Consider the following 17,342-nt stretch of genomic DNA (forward strand, 5'->3'; position numbering starts at 1 on the left):
AAAATTTCGCTGACACAAAAACAACCCAAAAATGACAAATTTGTCAACTCGCACGCGAGTGCGATATTATAAACACGAAATTAATTGCTAGGAAAAACCCAAGAGTGAACAAGAACAAAACAACCCTTTTTGAAAACCAAAGAAAAACGATCTTGCAAAAAATATCTACTATCTACCTACTCTTTGCAGCATCTTCACAGTTTCATGCATAGAGAAAGGAATACCTAGAGACGCAACTTCGGGGGGTTTTTCTCTTCGACCCTATAAGCTGCAATGAAAGAAAAAACTCCACAGTGCTTATACAGTTGTGTTCATAAAAATAGCAGTGCTCCCCAAATAAAACAAAAAGGCTAATATTATCACCGTTATAATATATTTCACAAAACTTTAAATAACAAATTAAAGTATTTTATTAATATTACCAGAAAAAATTAAGATTGATTTTTTACCGTTGCTTTTGTCACAGATACATCAATTTTAAAAATTTGTGGTTGTTCACAAAAATAGCAGTCCATAGCATTTTACTGCATCTATAGTAATTGCGGGATAGATGCCGCGGTTTTTGAAAAATTAATTTTTAAATTATATAATGGTGAAAAATATTAAATTTTTTTAAGAAAACAAAACAATGGGTTTGTTTACTATCATAAAAAAATACTTAACCTAAAAAAAAATTATTTTTTTATGAAATTAACAATAAAGAAAAAAGTATTAAGTGGGCCATCTCTCCCTTCATGTGTGGGAGAGATGCCGCATAGTAAATGCATTGAATTTGTATTTGTTAATTAATGTGGAACATGTTGTATTCGTTAATCATCACGCCTACAATCTGTACGATTGATGAATTCGTTTTTTTTTTGTACAGTGTACGACTTTTTAGTACCCGTTTGCTACATTTTTTGCATTGGATGCATTCTTGTTTTTTTTGTTTTTTTTTTTTTTGTTGAGAAATAGTTTTTCCAACATTGGACACAATTTTTTCGGTTCTCAGCGGGCTTAGCCAACTCAACATTCACTTTTCAGTTGTTATCTCCTTTTAACCTGTTTTTCTTTCTATTAACGAGATAGTTAGGTAGTGGGTAAAACCCCTGAAAATACCCTAAGTTTTTAAAAATTTGGCATCGGTTTTTCAGGAAGTGGTGAAAATAATTTTTCTGGCGCAGCGCTTTTGAAATATAATGGTGTGTGAATTCCCTTTTCAAAATGATTGCAAGAGTGAACTTGATTGCTTCTGAAATTATTGTAGGAAGAAGAGCTGTTTCTGAAAGCTGAGATGTTGCGGGGTTATCCCTTTCTCGATGCATTTTAAAGCTTTTTCTAAGACATCTTTGGTCTAACTTCCTCTGTTATTCTTACAGATACATTTTCGTGACCTAATAAAGCTTAATATTTTCTTTTAAACAATAAAAGACACTAAAATCAGAATGCGGCATCTTCTCCCAACAAAAATGCGGCATCTCTCCCTTTTGTGAGGGAGAGATGCCGCACGACACCACACAATAACAAAAAATAAGAACAAAAAAAAAGTCACACGCATCACTTCATGAAACACATATTAACTAAACAAAATCATTACATTTAGAAAAAAACGCAATAACTTGTCTCAGAAACGAAAAATTCCCACAGGCTGAAAAATTTCCATAGTCAAAAGGCGAGCAAAAAACAAAACAAACGACAAAAACTCCCGTTACATATACAGTATGTGCAGATTTTTTTTGCTACGTTTTAATTTGAATGTTAACCGAACAAATTAGAAAAAAAAATTTTTTGCCTGGACGACTAGATATATGATTTCGGTTGACTGCGGCAACTCTCCCGACGCGGCATCTCTCCCGCAATTACCCTATAAGGCAAAAAGTAAGAAAAACTATTGAAAGTTGTATGAAAGTGTATTAATTATTTAAGATTACCTTTAATACTTTGTTATTTAAATGATTGGAATGCATTTTCGAGGCATAGAGTTCTTTTAATTTTGATACCTTTCGACCGATATTGAAATCCACGAATCTCGCACTATCTCCCACAATTCTTTCGAATTCTTCGGTTTCACCTCATGGACCTTATGTTTTACATTCCCCAACAAGTTTTAAAAGGGGTTAGGGTCGGGAGGAATGTGCGGGCAACTCCATAGCGCATACCTTTTTCTCGTGAAACCATAATTTTGCCCCTTTCGAAGTATTCTTTGGGCCATAATCTTGTCGGTATACCCAAACCAAAGACATTTTCTCTTTAGCATAGGGTAACATAACCTCCTCGAGAATTTTGACGTACTCCATTATACCCCTGATGGGCCTTGATGGGATAAATAGGCTCAACCCCGTTGTATGAAAAGCATCAGTTTCGCACCGCCATGCTTCACCATTTTCACGGTGTATCGTGGATCGTTTGATACATATTTTGGTGTTCTCACATACTTCATTTGGGATCTAAGGATCGTCGGGAGTATGTGGGAAGACCAAAATATGTTTCAAACCCCCCCCCCCTTCTCGCCCTTAAATATCGATTTTGTATTGCACTTTTTAGATGCGAATAGATTGTAATTTTTTTTTTATAACATCAGGGTGAGGCTACCCCTTTTATTATAGCCAAAAACGAAATTTATTTAAGAACTTTTTTAACAAAAATAATTTTTTTATTTAACGAGGTTAAACAAATAATTTAAAAGGTTCTAACGCCCCCTATTTACTTAGAATTTTGTAAGAAATACGATTATTTAAAACACATCTGATGAAATGTTATCCCAAGGGCCCTTGATGCCATCATTTGACATCTCTTTCTTCAGATACGGCTTTCGATCTTCATAAACTACCCGTTATAGGTAATCCCACACATTTACCTTTACAATTGAAGCTGTAGAAACAAGATTGGAAACAACGTGGGCACCATAGATTCGGGCAATATCTTCCGTAATGGAAGATGATGAGATGATTGACAGTTTGTCCGATATGGATACTGATAACGACAAGGATGAGTTATTAAACTCTACCTCAGAAACGGAGGACCTTAATGCCAATGTTGATCGTACAGGTTGAAGCCATGCTTCAGGTAGTACAGATTAATTTCCTACACTCCATAAAGGTTTCGGCCGCCCTTTTTCTCCGACTAAGCAAGTCCGGAGAGGATATAGTCCTGATCCAGGAACCTTGGATTGTAAAACCCTTGGTGAGAGGCCTCGGGACGAAAAATTATTCTCTGCTGTATGCGACGGATAAAGGTGAGCCTGTATCCTGCATACTAACAAAGAAAACACTAACAGCCTTTTTACTGCCTAATTACAGCGATCGTGATATCACAACCGCTAGACTGCAGACCGCCAAAGAAACATATTGGATTACGTCTGCTTATCTAGGCCATTATTGGGCGAATGATCGCAGCAGCAGCGATCCAAAAAGTAGATCTCCTAATTGGTAGTGACGCTAATGCTCATAACACAGTGTGGGGGAGTACTGACGTAAATGAAAGAGGTGAGTCACTTTTTGATTTTATTCTAAGTACTAGTCTTCTTATTTATAATATTGGTAATGAATCTACCTTTGTCACAAAGAACCGACAGGAGGTATTGGACATTAGTAATTGGAGATTAGTAATTGGACTGTATCTAATGATCACTCATTCCCAGAGGTATATTAAATTCAGTCTCGAAGATGAATGTATAAAAAATAACTGGTTTTCATGATTACAGGAAAACCGATTGGGGAAATATAGGGAAACTTTCAGTACCTACCTGCTATAATAATCAGGACAACATCTTCCCTTCTAATATTGATGGTCTTGACTTAGAAGTCAACAATCTCACTAAAGCTCTAAACAACTCCATGGCTAACTCTTGTCCCCTTATCTTAATAAGAGGAAAGAAAAAACCGCACTTGTGGAACAAAGAGCTGGAACCGCTCAGGAAAGACTATAGAAAGGATTTCAATAGGGCTAAACAAACAAGGAACCCATCAGATTGGAACTTGTATATAGGGACCCGTAAAAAGTTACCAGAAACAACTACGGAAAAGTAAAAGATCCTCCTGGAGGAACTTCTGTAGTAAAATTGAAGACTCCTCTGAGGCATCTAGACTAAGGAAAATCCTTTCAACTGATTCCTCCATACCGAGCTCTCTAAAAGACTCAAATGATGATTGGACTAGCTCCTTTGAGGAACTTGCTACTAGACACTCATTTCCCTGGTAACTCAAACTCAATAAGTGACATTGGTCACCGATCTAACCAATTTTATCAAATTAGTAAAGATCTTTTCCAAGGATAGACTAATATGGGCAATAAACAGCTTCGATCCATACAAATCGCCTGGGTCAAATGTATCATACCCGCCGAACTACAACACGTCTCAGATATCATATTGCGAAAGTTGGAAATTATGATGATAAGCTTTATAAGCTTCTCGTATATTCCAAAGGTCTGGAGAGAAGCTAAGGTGGTTTTTATACCTAAGGCAGGAAAATGCTCTCATGTCACTCCAAGAGATATAAGACCTAGTAGTCTATCATCCTTTCTGTTTAAAACTCTAGAAAGAATGATAGATATCCATCTAAGACAGGAAATAGAACCATGTCTGATCTCTAAGGCACAACATGTCTACACTAAAGGGAAATTGGTGGAAACTGATCTCCATTCTCTGGTTAGAACCATTGAATATTCCCTACACTACAAAGAGTACACTCTTGTCGCTTTTTTAGACATAGAGGGTGCGTTTGTAGTGGCAGACTCACTTAACTAGTTTCAAAAACCCAAACACAGATGGCAGCACCCAACAACAAAAAGAGAAAAGTCGGTTGTATTCCCGAACTTATTTTTTATGCATCAAACCATCGTGATTTGTCATTGTGTCATTTTATAAAATTGAATTCGATATAATTAAAGCTAATTGTAATTATACAAAAAATGTTTTATAATTACAATATTGGTGACCCCGACATCGTTTTAAAGTTTAAGCGATTTAAAGTTAAAAAGGCTTCTTAGTTTTCACAAATTGTATGTCGCTGGGTGTGGCAAATCATAGCGATTCGTGCAATCACCGCTTTCTTTCAATTGTGTGCTGCTTAGTGTGGCACAAAGACATAGCGGTTCGTGCAAGCACCGCTATAGTGACGAAAAGCCGCATCAACCACTCACGTGATCACAAATCATTACAACTTTTTCGCAATTCACCGTTCCGTGGCACAGAACCGTTGGGAACACGCCGCCCCACGTCGCCACAATTTGTAAATACAATTTTCGTTGCGTTGTAATTGCTATCACGATCGTTGTGTAAATTCACGATTGTTCATTTGCAATTGAGATCACGCAGTTCAAAAGTGTGTGGCAATCGGAATCCTGTGAAGATTCGCTGCGCTATTAGGGGCCAACATCCGCCACGAAGATTTTTTTTTTGGCCCAATAAGATACAAAGTACCACCAGCACTCGTCAAGCCACCACCGCCACGTCGAATATTTTTGCCAGTACCATCAAAAGCCACCACAGCCACGTTGAAAAATTTTTTGCCAGCACCATCAAAAGCCAACACCGCCACGTCGAAAAATTTTTGCCACCACGTTCCACGATCCACCACCTCCGCTGTACAATTCTCCATCAACAAAAACATTCTGTTTGCAGAACAAAAGTTTAGAGGGCAGTCAAGACTACCACTATCCAGATCGGAACAGAAATCAAGTATTTAACTATTTAAGCATTTAAGTATTTAAGTCATCGTAGAACAAAATTCTTTTCTTTCAAAAATATTTCAAAATTTCTTGGTTGCCTAAGCTCTAAAAATAATTTTAAGTAAGAACTATTAAAGTCATTCTAAATTTAAAGCTCACGAAATACAAATTTTTTTTATAAATTGAAAATCGAATCAGAAAACAGTAAAATCATTTCCAGAGCAAATAAAAATCAAAAGCTAACGCAATTTTAAAATTTTTTTTTATCCTAAGTCAATATTTCTCAAAATTAAATTTATTAAACAATCGTAAATCATATTATAAAATATTCTCAATACAAACCTTTTTAAGAATTTTAAAAAATCAAATCACTTAATTACTTTTTCACAAAAGCTGTAAACGAATTTTCTCAGCTACCATCTTAACTTCGAATTTAGTAAATAGGGTTTCTCATTTTTTTAAAAAATTTTTTTTAATAACGTTTTGAATCGGCTCAACAAAAGCAATTAAAATGCCTGATACAATACCTCAAGCCCCAATCCCTCCAGCTGCGATTGCTTCCGCACTCACAGCAGGGTTAGTAAACGCGATTTCAATAAAACTGCCCGAATTTTGAACAAAAATGCCTGCAATATGGTTTATTTAGATCGAGTCTCAATTTTCAACTCGAAATATAACCTCCATACGCAATAAAAAAAGCATTAATCGATAGACATTCCATGAGCGAAAGCAATCGCATAGAAGCATTACCCAGCCACACAAAAAAAAATAAAACTCCTGACCTGGGGTTGCGACTAGGTTTACCATATAGTTTTTGGGTCGCTAAAGCCGAATCCGGAGTCCGTTTTGCCCCATCACGTCAGGTTTTCGAGATAACCTCAAAAAATGTCACGAAAAAAAAATATTTTTTTTCTCTGATCTGGATATGCGAATATGTTAATCATATAGTTTTTAGATCGCTGAATCCAGATTTGAAGTCAATTTCGCTCTATCACGTCAGGTTTCTGAGATATCTTCAAAAAAATGTCAAAACCAAAAAAACAAAATTTCTTATCTGGGGTTGCGACTAGCTTTTTCATATAGTTTTTTGGGTTGCTAAAACCGAATCCGAAGTCTATTTTGCCGTATCACGTCAGGTTTTTGAGATATTCTCAAAAGATGTCAGATAAGAACTTTTTTTTTGAGTTTAGTAATTTTTTGAGGATATTTCAAAAACCTGACGTGATACGGCAAAAAAAACTTGGGATTCTGTTTTAGCAACCCAAAAACTATATGAAAAACCTAGTCGCAACTCCAGATAAGAACTTTTATTTTTTTGGTTTTGACATTTTTTGAGGATATCTCAGAAACCTGAAATTGACTCCGAATCTGGATTCAGAGATCCAAAAACTATATGATTAACATATTCGCACATCCAGATCAGAGAAAAAAAATTTTTGTTTTCTTGACATTTTTTGAGGTTATCCCGAAAACCTGACGTGATGGGGCAAAACGGACTTCGGATTCGGTTTCAGCGACCCAAAAACTATATGAAAAACCTAGTCGCAACCCCAGGTCAGAACTTTTATATTTTTTTGTGTGGCTGTGTTATTATCAGGCGAGGGGATGGGGACAGAAAGCCATCTGAATTTTACAGAAGACTTCAAACTTTGGCTGGACAATCTGTGATTGTTACAGAAAGTCTTATACTTGAACTTTGGGGCCAACCGACGTCTGCCCGCCCTCGTCCAAGCTGAGAGATTTCATCGTCAACTAAAAACCTCGATTCGTGCTCCTGGTGACAAAATTCACTGGTCACAACAACTTCCAATCATTCTTCTCGAAATATGCACGTACGACGATTAAAGATGATCTCAACTATACACCTTCCGAGTTCCTGCACGGAGAAAATGTCAAATTACCTTTACACTTATCCATCTGTTCTTCTGAGAACACAAATGAACACAACTTCATTGAACAACTCAAACGATTTTTCAAAAAAAAATTAAGCCAACTGAACACGAGAAAAACAACAAAACACGTATATATACACTGCGCGTCACTTGAATAGAAACAACAATTTTTCTTTAGAAAAAAGCGATTGGCACTTTGGTGAGGTAAATTAGTAGATTTTTGGTTTTGCATTTTCAATGAAGAACTTTTAACAAACAATGTTGTAAAAACAGAAACCGTATGGGGTAGTCCAGTAATTTTAGGTTTTATCTGCGGAAAAATTCCTACTGGGCTCGATTTTGGTATAGACCCTCGTTACGGCGTTGTTATGAAGATGTGAAAAATCGACATTGATATCGCGTCCGCGTTAGAAGTTATAGAGGTCAAAAGGTCACGAAAATTAAATATTGCCTAATGCATTTTTCTGTAAATCCAACCGTTTTCGGAATAGAGCTGTTTCAAGCGTGGGCATAATACTTGAAACGTAATAATAGGTTTGTTTTATTTAAGAGTGAATAATTCAGTATTTGAATACTGAAAAATACATGTGTAATCTCTTTTGCTTTTTATTAATACGTTTTTATAAGTTTCACATGTAATCGATATTCAAACTAATTTACTAACTAACTTACTAACTAACTAACTAACCAAGTTACTTAGCTACTAACGAACTATTTAATAAAATCTTAGCAATTAATTTTGACCCTCAGGTCAAAATTATCTACCCTGAGATGTTTTGGTCTCAGGGTAAAAACATTTGAGGGCCAAAACACCCCAAATCAATCTTAGACTACTTCTAAAAGTCATATCGAAACTTTGAACAAATTTATGTAGTTTGAATGACTACGTTATAATATATTCCGAAATCGGTTGGATTTACAGAAAAATGCGTAAGGCAATATTTGTAGATAATTTTATGACGAACAGATTTTCCATAGACCCCTATTGACCTCCGAGCAACGGGTCACGAGATATATGCGAAAAACTGATTTTCATGACCTTTTGACCTCTATAACTTCTAACGCGGACGCGATATCAATGTCGATTTTTCACAACTTCATAACAACGCCGTAACGAAGGTCTATACCAAAATCGAGCCCAGTAGGAATTTTTCCGCAGATTGAGGTAAAAAATGCCTAAAATAACTGGGCTTTGGCTACTAGTTGCGTTTTTTCGCATTACTTCACAAAAAACAGTTTTTTTTCTGCGTCACTTGAATAGAAACAAGCTCTTAAATAAGATAAAATGATGACATTCATTCCATTCTCCTAAAAAAATGTGTGCGTATTATATCGAAACTACTTACTGATCTCTTCCATTTATCCCTCGCGCAGTGTTTTTTACCTGATGTTTGGAAAGACTCCTTTATTTTCCAATTCATAAAAAAGGTCCACAAAAATGCAGTCATAAACTACCGATAGCTAAACTATCGTGTATTCCCAAACTCTTTGAAAGTTTAGTGTATGACTCAGTCTATTTCCACTGTAAGTCTGTATTCTCACCCGTCCAACACGGTTTTCTTAAAGAAAGATCAACAACAACAAACCTCGTTGAATTTGTCTCCAAAACACTAAATGTTCTTGAAAATGGGAATGAAGTTGACACAGTTTACACGGACTTTGCGAAAGCCTTTGATAAAGTGTCACATAAAATCATTTGTCTTAAACTTGAAGCATTAGGATTTCCACCAAACTTTATTTCTTGGGTAACCTCATACTTGGAGAACCGCGTCTATAGAGTTTTGTTTCGTTGCACAATATCTAAACCAATTTTCGCCACATCTGGAGTTCCTCAAGGTAGTCACCTTGGACCTCTTCTTTTTGTTCTTACAGTAAATGATGTGACCGCTATCTTAAAAGACTCTTCCCTTTTAATGTTTGCAGATGATATGAAAATTTTCAAGGAAATTTCAACTCCATCTGACTCTAATCTTCTCCAAAACGACCTTAATCGCTTTTTCAATTGTTGCACACATAATTTTTTAGATTTGAACATCTGTAAATGCCTTAAAGTTACATACTCCCGAAGACGTACATTAAATTCAAGAATTTACTACTTTTTAAATGAACCCATCCAAATATCAGAATCCATGTGTGATCTGGGCGTCTTATGTGATAGAATGTTAAATTTTAACTCTCACATTGATCAGATAATTAACAAAGCCAACCGGTCCCTTTGTTTTATTAAACGTTGGTCTAAGGAGTTCAATAATCCATATGTTACAAAATCCCTTTACATAACATTCGTAAGACCCACTCTTGAATATGCTTCCCAAGTTTGGTCACCTTTTTACGAATATCATTCACATAGAATTGAAAACATTCATAGAAGATTTATTCGTTTCGCTTTACGTGCCCTTCCGTGGGAAGATAGATTCAACTTACCCCCATACCATGACCGTCTGAATCTAATTGGCTTGCAAACCTTAGCCCAGCGTCGCAAAATAGCCGACATACTCTTTGTCCATCAATTGCTTACAGGAAACATTAAATCATCTACTCTTCTACGTGAAATCAACCTAAACACAAATCCCCGAAGTCTCCGCTCTCCACCCTTTTTTACCTTTCCCGTCATCGAAACAATTATGGCCACTTTGAACCTATGTCCAGAATGTTAAGGCACTCAAACGAAGCAATGCCCTCCTTTGACTTCCATATAAGTAAATCATCACTTAGAAAAAATCTCCGGAATATCCTGCTGCACTAATCATTCCCATCTTATGCCCCCGATATGAACACCTCCATCCAAATCCCCTTATTTTTTAAGCTTGGTGTTTAACGTTTAAGTTTTTTGTTTTTTTTCGTTTTTGTTGTTTCCCATAAAACAACATTAAGGTGGGCCTTAGGGCCCGGTCTTGATACAATAAAAACAACACAAAACAAGAACCAAAAAAAAAAAAAATGTTAAATTAGTCTAAGGTAGTTTAAGTTAGTTTTAAGTCATAGCTTGTACTAAGCTTAGATAAATAAATGACAAATCATGGACAATACTAATTTAAGTAAAGCAATATTAAACTTTGACATTATTTGCACATCATAACTAATTATGGGCTACGACCTACCCTAAGGCACCACAGAAAATGCATAAATAGAAGCTAACATTGAAAATGCACTTGCACTGTACACAATCGTGGACCAAATTGGAGAAAGTGATTATAGTGTTTGGTAACTTCTTACAAATTTAGAAAATGATATTTTCTTCAATTTAAGGATTGAATAATTGAAATAAACTTTCGTTTTCATCCGGAATGCATCTGTTTTGTTTCTATTGCGTTGTTTTTTTCTGGAACTATCCTTGCGCAATCTCTATGACGGTTGTTCTTCCACATTCCTAAACTCTCCAAGAGCTTCTACCATTATTTCTTTGTAAAAGTTTGCATCTTTTTTCGAAACGTGAAGCTTCAATTTTGCTATTGCACATCATAAGATCAAATCGTATTGTATAACACATTTTAGTGTCCTTTGGTGGCGATGCGATTAAAGTTATTCTTTCTTAAACCAATGATATAGGACTAGTATTAATATGGTCCATCTGAGTTGGTATGTTTACTTTAAAAAAAAAAACACTCTTTACCTCATTTCTTTTCAGTTCGAATGCAACTATAAAATAGCTAACTTTTTTGTTATTCTATAGGAGCTTAAAATTCTGTTATTTTGCATTTTGGGGCCTTTTAAATGATGCGCACATTTTATAATGTGATGGAAAAAAAAAACACATTACCATCGCATTAAAACAACGTTTTTGACCAATTTTAGCTGCAAAGTGAAGGAAATTGCAGCTAGTTGCTAAATTATTTTTTTCTCTACTCTTGATTTGGGTCTCACCTGTCTTATTTTCTTATTTAATCACTAGTTTACGATATTTTAAAAATATTCTCATCCAAATTTGGCAAGTTTTTCAATATCTTTTGCGATTATGCATAGTGCAAGTGCATTTTCAATGTTAGCTTCTATTTATGCATTTTCTGTGGTGCCTAAGGGTAGCTCGTAGCCCATAATTGGTTATTATGTGCTAATAATATCAAAGTTTAATATTGCTTTACTAAAATTAGTGTTGTCCATGATTTTTCATCATTTAAGAGCTTGTTTCTATTCAAGCGACGCAAAAATAAACACTGTTTTTTGTGAAGTAATGCGAAAAACGCAAATAGTAGCCATAGGTTTCTGTTTTGGGTTTTTCGTTTTTGCATTGTTTGTTAAAAGTTCCTCTTTGAAAATGCAAAACCAAAAATCTACTAAGTTACCTCACCAAAGCGCCAATCGCTATCTTCTAAAGAAAAATTGTTGTTTCTATTCAAGTGACGCGCAGTGTACCTAGTTGTCTAAACACTTGCGACAAAGTAAGAAAAAGTATGGAATCCCCATACGAAGGCCCGTTCAGAGTAATAAGAAGGCTACAAAAACAAGTCGATCGATCGAATCAAACCATATTTCAGCTCATAATATTTTTAAAGAAAAATTGTTCCACGAGGACAGCTTTGTGCGACAAATTAAGCTTTGAAAGAAAGAAAGTTTACAATTGTCTCATACAGTCGATTTTGTGAAACATATTAGTTGCACTTGGAGGGGAATGTTGTAGTGGCAGACTCACTTAACTAGTTCCAGAAACCCATACACAGATAGCAGCACCCAACAACAAGAAGAGAAAAGTCGGTTGTATTCCCGAACTTTCATTTTATGAAATTTAATTCCATATAATAAAAGCTAATTGTAATTATACAAAAAGTGACAGGAACTCAGCAATCATGATTGCTCTAGACGATATTAAAATAGAAGACCCGCTTAAGAACATGATAGACATAGCAGAATTATCAGTTCAGACAGTGCCGGTTTAAGCGCTACCGGCGCACAGTGTAAATTTTTTCCAATCCAGCGGAACTTAAGTCAAAAAATAAAGTTAAGCTGCTGAGTACGAATTGGTGTTAATCAATTTTAAACATAACAGTTTATTCATTTCAGGTGGTGAAAACTTGATATTTCCATTTTGTTTTGTACAGTAAGCTGTCAAAGTCAAACATTGTGCGAACAAAAAAATTAAAGGCATTTTACAGCCGAGTAACTGAGTTGTGCAGTTTTTACAAATGCGTCTTAGGAACAGTAATATTATTATGTATTTTGTATCTTTGATGTTAATACTACATGCTCCAGTAAGATCATTGGTTTTATTTTTTATAATTACTTACTTACATTAATTTTTGCAAGGGTATAAAAAAACGTCTTTCAAAACTTTGAGATAACGGTTTTTAAGTAAGCCCGCGTTTCGATTCTTTGTAATTTATATAATTAGAATCAAGAGTTATTTTTGGCAACTTTTTGCAATCTTTTGCAATATTTTATTTTTTTTTGTTCGATTCATGGATCAAAAACCTATTGTCGATGTTTTCATAAATCGTAAATCACATTTTTATGAATCGCAAATTACTTTCTTAGATTCTTCATAATAATATAAGACGAAAAGATCAAATAAAATTTTTCGATATCTCGCTTCGTTTTCGAGATATAAATAGTTTTGAGAAACAACTTACAAAATCGTTTGCTCGATGTCGGCTCTTCCTCATCTATTGTAGTAAATTATGTACTCGTATACCACATAGCGGACATCTAATAAGATAATATATTTAAAAATGAATGAAGCACCTGTAGAAATACATATTTAACATAATTAAACTGGTTTTCATACCAAAAATTAAGTGTACTTGGAACCATGAATTAAGTTCCGCTAGATTGGCAAAATTTCACACTGTGCGGCGGCCCTGGGCAAGATTGCAAGTAGCGCCTCTAAAAAAAAATCATTTTAAAACAAAAACCCAAAATCCCGAAAACCCAGAACCCCGAAACCACAAAATCCAGAATGGGATCCCGAAATAACATTTTTTCGGAATTTCGGTTTCGAAAACAATTAGTGTGTAATTAAGGTGTTAACACGTAAAAAACAATAAAAGTGTATGATTCCGTTAATATCTCTTTTTTACATGATTTCAAGTTCTTATTGCGCTTTCAGCAGTGTTTTGTTGTGATTGAGTTAAGTTGGAAAAATCGTTGAACTAAAATCAAAAGAATTATGAATTTTAATATTTAACTTATAATAATTGTATGTTGAAATTGTTATTTAATTGGTTTTAATTTTATGTTTCAGTTAAAATTTCAGTGAAACACAATTTTAAAGAGTTTTTTATTTTTTCTGTTTTATTTTCGGGACTTTGGGTTTTCGGGTTTTTGGTTTTTCGGGATTCTGAGTTTTCAGGATTTCGGGTTTTCGGGATTCTGGGTTTTCGGGATTTTAGGTTTTTGGGATTTCGGGTTTTCTGGTTTTTGAGTTTTCGGGATTTAGGGTTTTCTGGATTTTGGATTTCGGGATTCTGTCCGTCTCCCTTCTGTTTCTATATTCATTATTACAGTCTGGATATTCTCCATAAACTATTTTGTCTCGTCCATATCCGGAAAAAATAAAGAAACACACTCCCTCTCCATATTACCAGCTATGATTTAGTGATTTATATATAGAGGCGCCTTTGCAAAAATTAAATTGGTTGGAGGAATATTAAGATTGCTTTAGTCTTCCAAAAGAAATTGGGGCGCCTTGTTCTTGATTTTGGACACCATTGTCCCAAAATTGGGGGCGCCTTCATTCTTCAAAAAGTTAAGGACAAAAAATACGACCGCCCGTTGAAAAGTTAAAAAAATAAAATGCACGCCTGGTTCGCACGAACTTGCTCTTAGAGTCAAAGTTGCTTAAATTTTAAAGACTTGTTACATAGAAATTTGGAAAATGTAGGTATATAGGTCCAAAAAAAATAAAATTCGTGTTTTAAAAAAATAAAATAAAGTCTTAAATCAAATTGCCCTCCAAAACAAGTATGCAGTTTTGATTGATATATAAATATGCATTTTTAGAAAAAAAAATTTCAAAATCGTTAGAGCCGTTTTTTAAAAAACTAATTTTTTTTTAATAATTTTTTAGAAAAAAGTTTTAAAACAAAATTGATATGCCATTTTTGTAGAAATCAGTAATCAACATCTAAAAACAAAATTTCAAAAAAATTCAATGGGACATTCTAAATGCTATCTTAAATTTTTTTTTGTACGAATGCATAACTTGATATATAGTACCTATATCGCAAGTAAAAATTGGGGCGGTAGGGTGTTTTTTCGCGGACAAGAGGGAGGAGCTGAAGGTCAAAAATATACTGAAAAATATTGTTTGTTGAATAGCATCATATGGCACATGTTTTCGAGGTATTTTTTGATGCTGAATCTAATGACATAAAAATAAAGTCAATACGATTGCTCTAAGAAAAGTTATTGCCGATTAAAAAAAATGGTGCTTGTTTTTTGACCTCAACAGGTAAAATATAATCGAAACCCATGTGAAAAACATGCTACACTGACAAAATTTGGGATGAAAGTTTAAGATTAAACCAGGACTTCTAAAAAAACACCCTTTCACATAAAACAAATTTATAGACTTACATTATTCGTAGTTCCCATGGGAAAGAGAATATATTTAATGAATTTCGTAAGGGTACCATTTATACCATTGATTTTATCGGGCTTATCGCGGTTTTTTCCCTATTTCCCAAAAAACACCCTAACCTAAAATATTTGTATAGACCAGGGATGGCGAACATTTTTAGAGCCTCGTGCCATTTAAAACAAAATATTTATTTGAGGTGCCTTCGGCGTGCCATACAGTTTTGATCTAGTTTTTTTTGTGACCACTAGAAGCAAAAATAATTAATTTTAAACTACGCAGCGTTTTATTTGTAAACACACCTATTAATTTAAATTTGAAAATAACAGATTATTATTGTAGTTCGTTTTAATAAAACAAAAACAAAATTTCAGATTAAAGGTTTAACTAAATGGCCACTTTTTGCAAAAAGTGGGAGATTTACAAAATTATTATTTCTTTATAGCGCTATTGTTTTTGAAAAAAACTACAAAAAATGGTTTTGGAACCAAAAAATAAGATCTCTGCATCATTGTTTCATATTTTACGTTCGGAAAAACTGAGTTTGAAAAAAATGAATTTGAAATTTTTCACTTTTCAATTTTTAGATGTACCTACCTCAACAAAATAAAACAAAGAATAAAAAATGAAAGAAATATTGTAGTATGACTTCTCTTGTTGTGAACTTGATGCGAAGTAGTTTATATCAGGGCTACTTTAAGCAGAATGCAGGCTGAACTGAAATATAAAGTTGGAATCATCTGACAATATGCTTCTAAACGAATCTTTAGTGTTATTCATTTGGAAAAATTATGACTGACAGGCGTAAGTAGGTGAAAATATTGTCAAGATCTCCAACTTTTCCAATTTCATGTTTCCATTAATTTGGTATTGTTCGTCGTATTGCCCTCCACTCTCTCTAGTTTGGTTGATTCCAACTCTTTCCTCGTTCCGACTAATTTTTGAGTCGATATCGGACAAATTCGTTCAGCTCCATTTCAATTTCTTCAATTACCAGTAAAATTTAAACATGTTAAGTTTATCAAAGGATGTCGTATCAGGGTCCATAGTAGATCTAGCATTTCCGATAATTCTTTAGCTTGTGAAAACCTAATAACCTAACCTACAGTCAGTGCCGGATTAACCATGTCATGGGCCCCTAGGCACAGTAATTTTTGGGCCCTTTTCCGATGGTTTTTCAATATCATAAGCTCTTTTTAAGTTAAGTTAGAAATGTGTGTAGGTAACTTACTAAAGACTAATCGGCTATAATCTGTGTCCTATCATGTCATTTTATAAACGTAAACTAAAAGTTTTGTAATAACTATAATAAATATTGCAGCGATATTTCAACATTAAAGCAACTTGATGCTTCACAGATAACTTCGATTAACGATAAGTTATTAGAAAATATTAATATGATGATTTTTCACGAGTCGGTTTTAGCCACATGATATGTCTCACGGCTAAAGTAGTATGGGGATTATCACTTTAGTCGCGTGCGGCTTACCTTCACACGACTCGACTGACGCCGAAAAGCTTCGCCGCACGGCGAAAATCGACTCGTGATAAGTCGGCATTACGGTTTCATTATAAAACTGGAGAGAGAAATCATACCAAAAATTTTTAATTTTGATTCTATTATTATAGCCCAGGCAAATTAGTCAAAATATGGGCATGAAATCAGATTTTTTCACTTTACAATATTTTTTTCATGCGAAACACAGGTTGTCCTTATCATAAAAGTTAATTTGTTTGGATGATAGGAGGTCGGGAGCAGCCGCCATCTTGGAAAAGAGATTGGTATCGTTTTTATTGAATAGCTACATTGTTGTTCAAATAAACAAAAAATGACAAAGGTAAGATTTATTAACAATAAAGTTATCTAAAAAATGATATACAAACCAATTCCGTGATTTGATTAAATCTAATATCAATTTGAGTAACTTCTCTGCGTGCACAATCTCACATTTTCTGACGTATCTGATTGCAACATGAAGATCTTGAATGGCACCACCTCGTTACTAAACTGTGGTTCGATGTCGTTGGAATTATATTCGAATACACAAGTAATATTAATTTTTTTTTTTTAAGAAGAGATTTACAGTTTAAATATTAAGGTTGGAGCACATGGGAAGAAGTATTTTTTTTTAATTTGTTATATGAATATGATGAATTTTGATTTTGTAAAAAGAACTTTTTTATTAAAACGTGATATATTTTGAGCTGACTGTATTCCCATTTTCTGGGTTGATTTTTCCGTTTTCCCTAATCAAAAATCCCGAAAAAAAAATCCCTCAATCTGGCATCGC

General features: G+C 34.4%; 1 protein-coding gene across 1 annotated transcript in view; it reads right to left on the reverse strand.

Moving 5' to 3' along the window:
• Positions 1-883: 883 nt before the first annotated feature.
• The window catches only part of LOC129906511 (uncharacterized), a 45,592-nt gene continuing 29,133 nt past the window's right edge, over positions 884-17,342 (reverse strand). Inside the window, exon 2 of the mRNA XM_055982292.1 lies at positions 884-13,333. The gene's annotated coding sequence lies outside the window, so the exon portion shown is untranslated. The remainder of the gene's footprint in view (positions 13,334-17,342) is intronic.

The sequence above is a fragment of the Episyrphus balteatus genome, chromosome 1 (genome assembly GCF_945859705.1).
Source record: "Episyrphus balteatus chromosome 1, idEpiBalt1.1, whole genome shotgun sequence".
Classification (NCBI taxonomy): Eukaryota; Metazoa; Arthropoda; class Insecta; order Diptera; family Syrphidae; genus Episyrphus; species Episyrphus balteatus.